Genomic DNA, 15,509 nt, shown 5'->3' on the forward strand with positions numbered 1-15,509 from the left:
GCAGCCCTCAAAAAATCTATGGGGACTGCAGTGCCAGCGGGCCACAGTGGATATCTTTAATCCAAATGGAAAATATAGCAAACCTCCACAAATGTCAGTTTTCAGAAGTTTGATTGCATTTTTTGGGCTAGTACTGTACCTTCTGTCCTGATTGTGAACACTTTGCAGACTGCCATGAAATGCCATGGAGGCTATTCCATGGCTAGCTTGGTTCCCCACTGGGCTCACTCAGATAAGTCTGAGACTGGGTAATTGCAGCCTTCCCCAGGTTCGGTGTGATGTCCCACCGCACCGGATGCTGAATGTCATTATACCGACATCGGCATCCTAATCGATGGAATGCCCCATGGGGGCGAGCGCAACTAAGCCCCTTGCAGGCTCAGTGGCGAGCTTTGCTCGCCAGAGGTTCTCTTCTCCCTCTATGGGTGTCGTGGACACCCATAGAGGGGGAATCACCTATCTTGCCAGTATACTCGCGGCGGAATGGTGCCCCCGTCAGGATTCTGACGTCTGTATTGTGACCAGCGGGATCCTGACGATCGGGATACCCCTTCTCCACCTTCCTCTCTCTCTCTGAGCCCCTGCTCTTATGTTTCTTACAGGGACAAACACAAACATTTTCTTCAGTAGATCATAGCAGCTTCTTCAATTTGCTTATTATTTGCTAGCTGGGTGCCCAGTATTTTAGCTGGAGATGCATGCATATTAGTTTAGGATGCATTTATTCACAACAGCATAGAACAGCATAAACTGTAATTACCACTCTAATCAAAAGCACACAAAAATAAACTCTTGTATTGATAATATTTCATGCTGCCGGAGTATGTGACACTTTAACCTTCAGTTAGCCAAGACTATACACTTCTGCATCAGAACTTAGTCTTCTGCAAACTCTGAAGTTATCATTGAAGAGCTGTATAAATATTTACAACAGAACCACTTCATTATAGTATAAGAAGAAGCCAGGTTACAGTCAGTGACCCATAAAGTTGTGAGTGTAGAGGAATACAAGCATGGCAGATAATAACCACTGACTGATGATAAGGCTGGAATGTGGGGGATTCCAGTTTTCTTTTCCAAGATTGCTTTTTTATTTTTTATTTTTAGTCCCCTGATAAATGACTCAACTCAAGTGACCTTCAATATTTTTACTCACAACATCCTGTTAACTATGTCTTGGGTGATTGTATTGTGCAGCGAATGTTACGTCTTTGCCACATGTATCTTTATGTGTGAAAAGCAAGTGAGATTGTGTTATATCTATATCACGAGCAGTAATTGTTTTCTGTTTCTAAATTTAGTCTGCATATGTTAAAGGCTATGTCCAATTAAAAATGATATTGTGGCCCTGTAGTCAGCATAAATAGAATGCTGGCATATGCTGTGGAGGAGTTCAATTACTGCTCAGTAAAATGCAGTAATAGGTGTACTTATAAAACATTATATATTGGGGAAGTTGTATCAAAACTCCTTTACAAGAGATAAATAGTGGAGATGTTGTCATGGCAACTAATCAGCTTCTTTCATTTTATAGACTCTGCTAGATAAATAATAGCTGTAAGCTGATTGGATAATATGGAAACTTCTTCACGTTGTCTCTTTTGAAGGTTTGATACATCTCCCTTATTATCTTTAGAAAATATGTTCTTTCACCCCACACATTCGGATGTGTCTTTGAAACTTCACAGATTCAAGCTCATCCCATAGAATTGCAGCAATTCAAATCTGAAGTTACCTGTGAGGCAACCACGGTTCACACTGTGTGGGTCAGTCAGGAGCAGCAAACATAGTGCTGTGCCTCTGCCGCATTTGATGCCCAGTCTTTGCATGCATCCAATAGTCACAACAGCATGTGGCCATGCCCACCATACACTTGGACATGACCCCTAAACAGCGCTGACCACACAGTACAGGGGAGGGGGGGGGGGGGCTTAGCAAATATAAACATACAATTTATGCTGAATGTAATATATGTGCCGGCTGGTTATCCCAGGGAATGGCAGCACTGTGTGTATTAAACTGCAGTGCACCCGGGACTCAGCAATATGCTCCCAGACTCCCATTGGCTAGTTTCACAGGAGTCTGGGGGTGGGTTTAGAAGGAGAGTGCACGGTTGCTTAATACACACAGCGCTGCCGATCCCCAGCATAACCTGCTGGCACACATATCACATACAGCATAACATGTATGTTTATATGTGCTAAGTGGCACCACCCCCTTCCCCACACACACACACACACGCACACACACACACAGTGTGTAGTCAGCACTGCAGTCTGACAGCTCTCACTATTGATCGCTCAAGGGTATTCAGTAGCAGTCGTGCTGAGATGCGATCACATCTCCCCGCTTTCCCCCAAAGTGAACACACGCAGGAACCGTTCTGCACGTCATGGACGGGGAGGTGGGATTGCATCTCAGTTATGCGAATGCCTCTGCCTGATTGACTGGCAGAGGTGTTCGCAGGTCAGTATGGGGCATACTTGCCTACTTTTGAAAAAGCATCTCAGGGAGATTGTGAACGTAACACCTATAAGCGCGGACGAGCACTGCTATAACTGAGAGGCGTGTCATGAAAATTATTTACATCCAAATGTAAATGAGTCTTATATTTTTCAGGAATTGTTTGTGTATTGTTTTAGAAGAGCTTCCATATACTGTAACTGGCCATGAGAAACCTTATTTAACATGCATGTAGCCATAGGGATCATTGTGCCTTATAACTAGTGATGTGCACCGGACATTTTTCGGGTTTTGTGTTTTGGTTTTGGATTCGGTTCCGCGGCCGTGTTTTGAATTCGGACGCGTTTTGGCAAAACCTCCCTGAAAATTTTTTGTCGGATTCGGGTGTGTTTTGGATTCGGGTGTTTTTTTACAAAACCCCCTCAAAAACAGCTTAAATCATAGAATTTGGGGGTCATTTTGATCCCATAGTATTATTAACCTCAATAACCATAATTTCCACTAATTTCCAGTCTATTCTGAACACCTCACACCTCACAATATTATTTTTAGTCCTAAAATTTGCACCGAGGTCGCTGGATGACTAAGCTAAGCGACCCAAGTGGCCAACACAAACACCTGGCCCATCTAGGAGTGGCACTGCAGTGTCAGACAGGATGGCACTTCAAAAAAATAGTCCCCAAACAGCACATGATGCAAAGAAAAAAAGAGGTGCACCAAGGTCGCTGGATGGCTAAGCTAAGCGACACTAGTGGCCGACACAAACACCTGGCCCATCTAGGAGTGGCACTGCAGTGTCAGGCAGGATGGCACTTCAAAAAAATAGTCCCCAAACAGCACATGATGCAAAGCAAAAAAGAGGCGCAATGAGGTAGCTGTGTGACTAAGCTAAGCGACCCAAGTGGCCGACACAAACACCTGGCCCATCTAGGAGTGGCACTGCAGTGTCAGACAGGATGGCACTTCAAAAAAATAGTCCCCAAACAGCACATGATGCAAAGAAAAAAAGAGGTGCACCAAGGTCGCTGGATGGCTAAGCTAAGCGACACAAGTGGCCGACACAAACACCTGGCCCATCTAGGAGTGGCACTGCAGTGTCAGGCAGGATGGCACTTCAAAAAAATAGTCCCCAAACAGCACATGATGCAAAGAAAAAAAGAGGTGCACCAAGGTCGCTGGATGGCTAAGCTAAGCGACACAAGTGGCCGACACAAACACCTGGCCCATCTAGGAGTGGCACTGCAGTGTCAGGCAGGATGGCACTTCAAAAAAATAGTCCCCAAACAGCACATGATGCAAAGAAAAAAAGAGGCGCAATGAGGTAGCTGTGTGACTAAGCTAAGCGACCCAAGTGGCCGACACAAACACCTGGCCCATCTAGGAGTGGCACTGCAGTGTCAGACAGGATGGCACTTCAAAAAAATAGTCCCCAAACAGCACATGATGCAAAGAAAAAAAGAGGTGCACCAAGGTCGCTGGATGGCTAAGCTAAGCGACACAAGTGGCCGACACAAACACCTGGCCCATCTAGGAGTGGCACTGCAGTGTTAGGCAGGATGAAACTTAAAAAAAATAGTCCCCAAAGAGCACATGATGCAAAGAAAAAAAGAGGCGCAATGAGGTAGCTGTGTGACTAAGCTAAGCGACCCAAGTGGCCGACACAAACACCTGGCCCATCTAGGAGTGGCACTGCAGTGTCGGACAGGATGGCACTTCAAAAAAATAGTCCCCAAACAGCACATGATGCAAAGAAAAAAAGAGGCGCAATGAGGTAGCTGTGTGACTAAGCTAAGCGACCCAAGTGGCCGACACAAACACCTGGCCCATCTAGGAGTGGCACTGCAGTTTTCTAGCGAGAGGATGAGTGCTTCCATCCTCATGTGAAGCTGAACCATTAGCCATGAACATAGGCCAGGGCCTCAGCCGTTCCTTGCCACTCCGTGTCGTAAATGGCATATTGGCAAGTTTACGCTTCTCCTCAGACGCTTTTAATTTAGATTTTTGGGTCATTTTACTGAACTTTTGTTTTTTGGATTTTACATGCTCTCTACTATGACATTGGGCATCGGCCTTGGCAGACGACGTTGATGGCATTTCATCGTCTCGGCCATGACTAGTGGCAGCAGCTTCAGCACGAGGTGGAAGTGGATCTTGATCTTTCCCTATTTTACCCTCCACATTTTTGTTCTCCATTTTTTAATGTGTGGAATTATATGTCAGTATCAATAGCAATGAAAACAACCCAACCTTCCTGGCGCTGTGATTAATCAGGTGAAGTGCCGCAATTCTCAGGGGTAATTGGTTAAGCCCCTAATACTAGAATCCAAAAAGAAAAAAAATGTTTTTTTGCAAAAACAAATGAGAATGCGCTACCTCAATCTGATAGGATTTTTAATAATTATATAAAACAATATACATCACATAAATACCGGCCAGTATCTTAAATCTAAAAAACAACAATTGCTGTACATAAATGCAATTCAGAATATATATTCACTTATTAAAATGTATTCTTTCAGGAATAAAACCTCTTTAAATGACCAATGTTAAGGCAGTCCGTGTATTTCTATATTTCATTAAGCAATTAAGGCATTCCTATGCACATATGGAAGTCCGTGCTCTCTCACACCTGTGAGTTTCCATTCACATATAATGGTATTTATGCAGCCTTATAACTCTTATGCAAAACTCGATCTTTGTTTCACTGCACCATATAATTTGTTGTTATAGCTACCTTGTAGCAATGTCTCTATGCCCGTTTTTTCTCTGGGCAATCCTCCGTTCCCCTCCCGGCTATTGCTTTTAATTCTAGCCTTATCTGGAGTCCCGTGGGTACTTGGGGATAGACGCTCACCAGTAAACCCTTAGCGCTGGGGTTTTCCGATGCTCTCACCGGCCAGCCAGTATAGTGGTGCTGTGTAGCAAGCTGTGCCCCGTATAAGAAGATCCCGACAATTGCACTCCGTGTCCAGAGATCCTGACAGACGCGTTTCTCCGCCTCCTTGCTTACGTCAGCGGTTTCATCAGTGTCCAATGATCTCTCTCCTCTCTCCTCCATTTAAATACACTCTCGTATCTGACCCGCATGTGTTTTACATCTACAGGTCATGCCACAATTAGCCTTTAATATCGGTCTTCATTATTTTTAAGGATCAAGATATACAAACATACCTATATATCGCTACATTTTCTATTTCCTATATTTCTATAGAACTTGGACAGATAACTGCATCTTAATAACTAATTAATTATATAAACCAGATTACTCTACTAAATTATAATAATAATAAATACATCCATTTTAGCTTTTCATAATAACATTAACAAAACTTGACTCCACCCCTTTGAATATACATCCTATGTTCCCACTTATCCCACCCTAGTTTAGCAGCAAATGACCCCCCACTCCCACATGAACATAATCACAACTATTACCCATATGTTCCTCTCCAAACATGTATATGCGCATTAACAATTATATACACAGGCGTCCTTCTTCCATCTTTCTACTGGGTTGTTCTTTACAGTATATCATTCTTTTAAGTACTCCCCCAAATACATGCATAAATACATATATATACACCAAACAAACTCCATTATAGACTATTTCAGACATTTTCTACCTCTATTCTACATTAACACATAGTCCACAACTAGGACTCTGCATTGTCCTTCATCTCTTTAATCCGAATACATGTATACATATAAAGATTATCATTCCCTTTTTGTTCTTAGACCCCATTTAATTCAACCATGTCATTCAGACCGGATGGGACCAATGTGTCCAGCCTAAAAATCCAATATGCTTCCCGGCTTCGTAACCTATTAAATCGATCACCTCCACGGTTAGTTGTTTTAACCTGTTCTATCCCGATCATTGTCATATTATCCCAATTGGATTTCTGACAGTATGTTACATGATCTGATAGAGGGTGCTTGGCACCTTTAATTACATTTCTACGGTGTTCCATATAACAAACATGCAGAGTCCTAGTTGTGCGGCCTATATATTGCTTCCCACACTTGCAAGTAATAAGGTATATAATGTAAGTGGACATGCAATTTATAAAATCCTTAATACAAAATATTTCCTTTGTCTTGAATGATTAAAAATTAGTACTCTTTCTTGGTATGTTTTCACATGATTTACAGTTACTCTTTCCACACCTGTGATGACCTATTGGTCTTTCAGGTAGCCATGTATTTTTAACCCCTCCTACTTCTCTATTTTCTTTCATAAAATGGCTTGGTACCAGTTTCCTTCGCAAATTGTCTGCTTTCCTAAAAATGGTACGTCCCTTTGGGTCTATATGCTTCTTTAATACCTCATCCAACATTAATAATGATTATTCCTTTTAATCACCTGGCTTATCTTATGTACACAGCTATTGTATTGTGTAACAAATACTGCATTCTTATCATTATTATTACTTAACCTCTTTTTTCTTGATGACGACTTTATTTTTAATAACTCCTCCCTGTCCATTCCTTCCACCTCAAAATATGCCTTCTCCAATACTTCATGTGGATAGCCCTGTTCCTGAAACGATTGCATAAGATTTGCTGCTTGTAATTGGTACATAGATTTTGAGCTGCAGTTTCTACGCAGTCTCACCAACTGCCCTCTTGGGATACTCTCTTTCCATACTTTTTTATGACAACTCCTATAATTCAGATACCTATTTTGATCCACCGGCTTAATAAATGTTTTAGTCGTTAGAATATTATCCTCTATTGACAGCTCTATATCCAGAAAACTAATTGTGGTTAAACTATAATGTGAAGTGAATTTCAGACCATACTCATTATGATTTAAACCATTAATAAATAACTGAAGTGATTCTAACCCTCCACCCCAAATTATAAACAAATCATCTATATACCGACCATAGTATACCAGATCTGCCCCGAGTCCGTCTCCCCACACATGTTCCTCCTCAAAGGCACCCATGTATAGGTTAGCGAAACTCGGGGCAAACCTAGCACCCATGGCCGCACCCCGTGTCTGTAAATAATATTGTGAATCAAATATAAAATAATTATGTGTCAATATAAATTTAATAGAATCCAATATAAAGACATGTAGAGGGTCCGCGGTATCGCCACATCTTAGATACTTATCTATTACTATCAAACCCTTCTCATGCGGGATATTTGAATATAATGACTCTACGTCACATGTTGATAGATAATAATCCTTCTTCCGTTTAATCCCATTCACAATATTCAAAAAATGCTGTGTATCTTTAATGTGCGACCTCAGACCCTCTACGTGTCCCTGCAAAAAATGATCAACAAAAAAAGATAAACTATTTGTGAGTGACCCTACACCTGAAATTATAGGTCTCCCAGGTGGATTAATCATAGTCTTATGTATTTTTGGTAAGTAATAAAACGTAGCAGTGACCGGGTGCGCACAAAGTAAAAAATTAAATATTTCTCTGGATATAGAGCCGTCTTCTAAAGCCGTATCCAACAAATCATTATATTGTTTCTTGAACAGGGTGGTGGGGTTGCCATCCAACCTATGGTAAAACTTTACATCTCTCAATTGTCTCTGACATTCTGTCACATAATCATCCGTATTTAGGATAACCACCCCACCACCCTTATCCGCCGGCTTTATTATTATAGATTTATCATCTTGTAATAACTTCATAGCTTTTATTATAATTTAGTAGAGTAATCTGGTTTATATAATTTAATTAGTTATTAAGATGCAGTTATCTGTCCAAGTTCTATAGAAATATAGGAAATAGAAAATGTAGCGATATATAGGTATGTTTGTATATCTTGATCCTTAAAAATAACGAAGACCGATATTAAAGGCTAATTGTGGCATGACCTGTAGATGTAAAACACATGCGGGTCAGATACGAGAGTGTATTTAAATGGAGGAGAGAGGAGAGAGATCATTGGACACTGATGAAACCGCTGACGTAAGCAAGGAGGCGGAGAAACGCGTCTGTCAGGATCTCTGGACACGGAGTGCAATTGTCGGGATCTTCTTATACGGGGCACAGCTTGCTACACAGCACCACTATACTGGCCGGCCGGTGAGAGCATCGGAAAACCCCAGCGCTAAGGGTTTACTGGTGAGCGTATATCCCCAAGTACCCACGGGACTCCAGATAAGGCTATAATTAAAAGCAATAGCCGGGAGGGGAACGTAGGATTGCCCAGAGAAAAAACGGGCATAGAGACATTGCTACAAGGTAGCTATAACAACAAATTATATGGTGCAGTGAAACAAAGATCGAGTTTTGCATAAGAGTTATAAGGCTGCATAAACACCATTATATGTGAATGGAAACTCACAGGTGTGAGAGAGCACGGACTTCCATATGTGCATAGGAATGCCTTAATTGCTTAATGAAATATAGAAATACACGGACTGCCTTAACATTGGTCATTTAAAGAGGTTTTATTCCTGAAAGAATACATTTTAATAAGTGAATATATATTCTGAATTGCATTTATGTACAGCAATTGTTGTTTTTTAGATTTAAGATACTGGCCGGTATTTATGTGATGTATATTGTTTTATATAATTATTAAAAATCCTATCAGATTGAGGTAGCGCATTCTCATTTGTTTTTGCAAAAAAACAATTTTTTTCTTTTTGGATTCTAGTATTAGGGGCTTAACCAATTACCCCTGAGAATTGCGGCACTTCACCTGATTAATCACAGCGCCAGGAAGGTTGGGTTGTTTTGGTTTACTAATTTGGTATATCCAGGCAGCAGTGATTAATTGTGATGATAGTAGATATAGCTGTGTATATAACAATCTGTGTTTGGTGAGCTTGGACAGATAACTGCATCTATTTTATCTATTTTATACATTTAAGATATATATTATTTTTGTACAAAAGTCATCCCATTTTTTGGAGGGAGGGGATAAACATGACACAACTAACGTGTATTACGAATAGGATGGAGAGAAGGGATTTATATTTGAGAGGAAAGAGAAATAGTCCTGTGGAGGAAAACACAGGTGGTCTGGCAGAAATGCATGGGCTCTTTAATCGGTTGGAGAACTTATGCATGGATGAGACCAAACACTGGTGGGATCAGTTTTCATTACAGAAATACATAGATGGCAACATTGTTCCGAGAGGTCTGAGAATTCTGAAGGAATCCACCTTCAGGGAGGATAAGACCTTTACGGAGGAGTGGAATGTCACTTTAGACAATTGCTCTAAAAATCTTATGCATTTATTTATAAAATACAGGGAACAACGGGTGAAAGGTTTACAGGCAGAAATAGAAAAAGTGCTCATAGAATTAAAGGATTATGAAAAACTAGGGGAATTTAAGGAAAGGGATGTTAAAGTGAATAGAAAATTAATGGAATTTGAACAATCCTTAGTGGAAAGAAAGGAGCATAAAATGAGAAGGGATGTTTCTGATTATGAAAAAGGAGTATCAAGAAATTATAAGAGAGAACATCCCTATTATAATAATAGGGAGGGAAACTATACACCAAAAGAGGTAGTAAGGAGGAAGCAATCTCAGACATCATTTCCAAAAAATAAATATCAGGAAAGAACATATAGAGATAAGTGGGTGGGACCATCAATCTTTAAAGGGAAAACAACCTTCACACATAGAAATAAATATCAAGTATTAGAAAATTATGGAGGTTATTCTCAGAATGATAGGAAAATGAGACCTTCAGAGACAGAAGACGAGCAAGATCTTACACCAGTTAATCGTCACCAACATTTTTTAGACAGACGACAGGAGACCAACATGTGGCAAACAGCCAAGTATCAGAGAAAAAGGGAAAGAAACAGAGAGGAAGAGGATGTAGAGGAGGGAACAGAAGAAAACAGATTAAAAACTCCCTGCAGGAGATGAAAGGGGGAAATATTGGAAAAGGGGTTTTCAATTTGTCACAACGCTCCCTTACAGAGGATGAAATTAGACTATTAGAAAAAGGGTTAAATTATGCACCTGTAGTAAAACCTAATTTATTCCAATTATTTGTTGATCTTAATCGTTATATACGCACACTAAGTAGGAAAAGATATTTTGCATTAAAGGAAATAAAGAAAAGAGGAGGTGAGGAAAGCCCCATCATATTAGATCAGGATGATGAATATATGAAGGAAATTTTGGAGAGTTTAGGATACGAAGGTGCAACGGGAGAAAGGGATATAGAGGAGCAGATACCTATATTTGATATAAAAAGAAACCCCTTTAAAAAGAAGTCTGACTTCTACCCTTTGACATATAAAGGACCTCTTGTGGATAGTTTTTATACGACTTCCCTGACAAGCTTTAGAGAAATATGTAACAAATCAGAAATAACAAGATATCAGGATAACTTGACTCCGGGAGAACGAAAAGCTATGAAGTTATTACAAGATGATAAATCTATAATAATAAAGCCGGCGGATAAGGGTGGTGGGGTGGTTATCCTAAATACGGATGATTATGTGACAGAATGTCAGAGACAATTGAGAGATGTAAAGTTTTACCGTAGGTTGGATGGCAACCCCACCACCCTGTTCAAGAAACAATATAATGATTTGTTGGATACGGCTTTAGAAGACGGCTCTATATCCAGAGAAATATTAAATTTTTTACTTTGTGCGCACCCGGTCACTGCTACGTTTTATTACTTACCAAAAATACATAAGACTATGATTAATCCACCTGGGAGACCTATAATTTCAGGTGTAGGGTCACTCACAAATAGTTTATCTTTTTTTGTTGATCATTTTTTGCAGGGACACGTAGAGGGTCTGAGGTCGCACATTAAAGATATACAGCATTTTTTGAATATTGTGAATGGGATTAAATGGAAGAAGGATTATTATCTATTAACATGTGACGTAGAGTCATTATATTCGAATATCCCGCATGAGAAGGGTTTGATAGTAATAGATAAGTATCTAAGATGTGGCGATACCGCGGACCCTCTACGTGTCTTTATATTGGATTCTATTAAATTTATATTGACACATAATTATTTTATATTTGATTCACAATATTATTTACAGACACGGGGTGCGGCCATGGGTGCTAGGTTCACCCAGAGTTTCGCTAACCTATACATGGGTGCCTTTGAGGAGGAACATGTGTGGGGAGGCGGACTCGGGGCGGATCTGGTATACTATGGTCGGTATATAGATGATTTGTTTATAATTTGGGGTGGAGGGTTAGAATTACTTCAGTTATTTATTAATGGTTTAAATCATAATGAGTATGGTCTGAAATTCACTTCACATTATAGTTTAACCACAATTAGTTTTCTGGATATAGAGCTGTCAATAGAGGATAATATTCTAACGACTAAAACATTTATTAAGCCGGTGGATCAAAATAGGTATCTGAATTATAGGAGTTGTCATAAAAAAGTATGGAAAGAGAGTATCCCAAGAGGGCAGTTGGTGAGACTGCGTAGAAACTGCAGCTCAAAATCTATGTACCAATTACAAGCAGCAAATCTTATGCAATCGTTTCAGGAACAGGGCTATCCACATGAAGTATTGGAGAAGGCATATTTTGAGGTGGAAGGAATGGACAGGGAGGAGTTATTAAAAATAAAGTCGTCATCAAGAAAAAAGAGGTTAAGTAATAATAATGATAAGAATGCAGTATTTGTTACACAATACAATAGCTGTGCACATAAAATAAGCCAGGTGATTAAAAGGAATACATCATTATTAATGTTGGATGAGGTATTAAAGAAGCATATAGACCCAAAGGGACGTGCCATTTTTAGGAAAGCAGACAATTTGCGAAGGATACTGGTACCAAGCCATTTTATGAAAGAAAATAGAGAAGTAGGAGGGGTTAAAAATACATGGCTACCTGAAAGACCAATAGGTCATCACAGGTGTGGAAAGAGTAACTGTAAATCATGTGAAAACATACCAAGAAAGAGTACTAATTTTCAATCATTCAAGACAAAGGAAATATTTTGTATTAAGGATTTTATAAATTGCATGTCCACTTACATTATATACCTTATTACTTGCAAGTTTGGGAAGCAATATATAGGCCGCACAACTAGGACTCTGCATGTTCGTTATATGGAACACCGTAGAAATGTAATTAAAGGTGCCAAGCACCCTCTATCAGATCATGTAACATACTGTCAGAAATCCAATTGGGATAATATGACAATGATCGGGATAGAACAGGTTAAAACAACTAACCGTGGAGGTGATCGATTTAATAGGTTACGAAGCCGGGAAGAATATTGGATTTTTAGGCTGGACACATTGGTCCCATCCGGTCTGAATGACATGGTGGAATTAAATGGGGTCTAAGAACAAAAAGGGAATGATAATCTTTATATGTATACATGTATTCGGATTAAAGAGATGAAGGACAATGCAGAGTCCTTGTTGTGGACTATGTGTTAATGTAGAATAGAGGTAGAAAATGTCTGAAATAGTCTATAATGGAGTTTGTTTGGTGTATATATATGTATTTATGCATGTATTTGGGGGAGTACTTAAAAGAATGATATAAAGAACAACCCAGTAGAAGGATGGAATAAGGACGCCTGTGTATATAATTGTTAATGCGCATATACATGTTTGGAGAGGAACATATGGGTAATAGTTGTGATTATGTTCATGTGGGAGTGGGGGGTCATTTGCTGCTAAACTAGGGTGGGATAAGTGGGAACATAGGATGTATATTCAAAGGGTGGAGTCAAGTTTTGTTAATGTTATTATGAAAAGCTAAAATGGATGTATTTATTATTATTATAATTTAGTAGAGTAATCTGGTTTATATAATTAATTAGTTATTAAGATGCAGTTATCTGTCCAAGTTCTATAGAAATATAGGAAATAGAAAATGTAGCGATATATAGGTATGTTTGTATATCTTGATCTTTAAAAATAAGAACACCGATATTAAAGGCTAATTGTGGCATGACCTGTAGATGTAAAACACATGCGGGTCAGATACGAGAGTGTATTTAAATAGAGGAGAGAGATCATTGGACACTGATGAAACCGCTGACGTAAGCAAGGAGGCGGAGAAACGCGTCTGTCAGGATCTCTGGACACGGAGTGCAATTGTCGGGATCTTCTTATACGGGGCACAGCTTGCTACACAGCACCACTATACTGGCCGGCCGGTGAGAGCATCGGAAAACCCCAGTGCTAAGGGTTTACTGGTGAGCGTCTATCCCCAAGTACCAACGGGACTCCAGATAAGGCTAGAATTAAAACCAATAGCCGGGAGGGGAACGGAGGATTGCCCAGAGAAAAAACGGGCATAGAGACATTGCTACAAGGTAGCTATAACAACAAATTATATGGTGCAGTGAAACAAAGATCGAGTTTTGCATAAGAGTTATAAGGCTGCATAAACACCATTATATGTGTTATGCACACCAGTGCCTGCAGGAAAGTACTGGTGTCAGAACTGTTATGCACTCCAGTGTCTGCAGGAATGTACTGGTGTTTGAACTGTTATGCAAAACAAATGGACTCACAGACAAACTGGGGAATATGACATAACGTACACAGAAGGTGATAGGGTAACAAAATACACACAAAGTGAACAGAGAAGCCCAGAGGCTAAGGAACTGGGTATCTCCCTTGTATTAGAACTGCTCAGATGGAAATAGCAAGATGTTGTGTTTTAATACGTAGAGAACCCGAAATGCTGTTGCTAAGGGCAACAGCAAAACCCTAAAGGGTTACCAACGGGTGTGGCAGTAAACTCCTTGGTCAGAGATGGAATGATAGACACAAGGAGAGACTCCACAATCCTGATTCTCACTTGCAGTGCACAGGTTTTAGCTTACTGCCACTAAACTGACCCCTGACACCTAGCACAGTGAGACAGGATTAGACAGGCAAGTCTTAGAATACAGCCGCAAACTTGCTAAGTTCACAGAGTAGTAACAAAACCCCAGCAAGCTAAACGACTGACTCCAGTCTTACTGCTAGGTCTGGATTGGCAGAGTGTAATACCAAATCCCCAGGCCTATTTGCAGTAAGCAACAAACAAATACAAAGCTACACAGTACTGGCTAACTTTCATGAACTGACTAACCAACAAAGATTCAGCAGCATCTGCTTACCCTGAAAAGAGGCCTTATAAAGCAGGTGCTGTCCACGCCCCACTCAGACCTCACAGACTGTGAGCACAAAAACCAGCACCGGATCCCCTGCCGTGCACAGAGCCTATAACCACTGCACAGCAAAAGACCCGAACCGGAGTATCAGCTGCGCTCAGGTTACTCCACTAGCACTTGTCTCCCGGTTGCCATGACGACGTGGCAGCACAGGGCAGGAGACCCTAACAGTACCCCCCCTCTGACGAGGGGTCAAAGAACCCCTACCACCGGGTTTATCGGGGAACTGCGAGAAGAAAGAGCGTATCAGTCTGGGGGCATGAAGATCACAACTGCGCACCCACGACCGCTCCTCCGGGCCATACCCCTTCCAGTGCACCAAAAATGACAGCCGACCCCGAACCACCTTGGAGTCAAGAATCCTTTCAACAACAAACTCCCTCTGGTCACGTATCAGAAGAGGGGAAGGTCTTCCACTGGAAGAAGGATTACTAATCGCCCGTTTTAAAAGGGAACAATGAAATGTTTTATTGATACCCAAAGAACGGGGCAGATCTAACTGAAATGCCACCGGATTGATAACCCTGGTGATCTTATAAGGGCCGATGAACCGGGGGCCTAACTTATGAGATGGCTATCTCAACTTCAAATTCTTGGTTGACAACCAGACGAAGTCTCCTAATTTGAAGCTGCAGGGTCTTTTCCGCTTATCAAAAACCCTTTTGGTCACTAATGACACAGACACAAGGGCTTTCTTCACTTTCCGCCAAATACCTCTAAGGACCGAAACCACAGAGAAACCACCAGGCGTGGAGTCCAGGGGGTCAAAAGAATTGGCCTTAGGATGATGCCCATACACACAAAGGAAGGGAGAGATCCCTGTAGCAGAGTGAGCCGCGTTGTTATAGGCAAACTCCGCCATGGACAGATGAGCAACCCAGTCAGTCTGACACTTGGAGACATAACACCTGAGGAACTGCTCCAAGGAC

This window comes from Pseudophryne corroboree, chromosome 1 (genome assembly GCF_028390025.1).
Source record: "Pseudophryne corroboree isolate aPseCor3 chromosome 1, aPseCor3.hap2, whole genome shotgun sequence".
Classification (NCBI taxonomy): Eukaryota; Metazoa; Chordata; class Amphibia; order Anura; family Myobatrachidae; genus Pseudophryne; species Pseudophryne corroboree.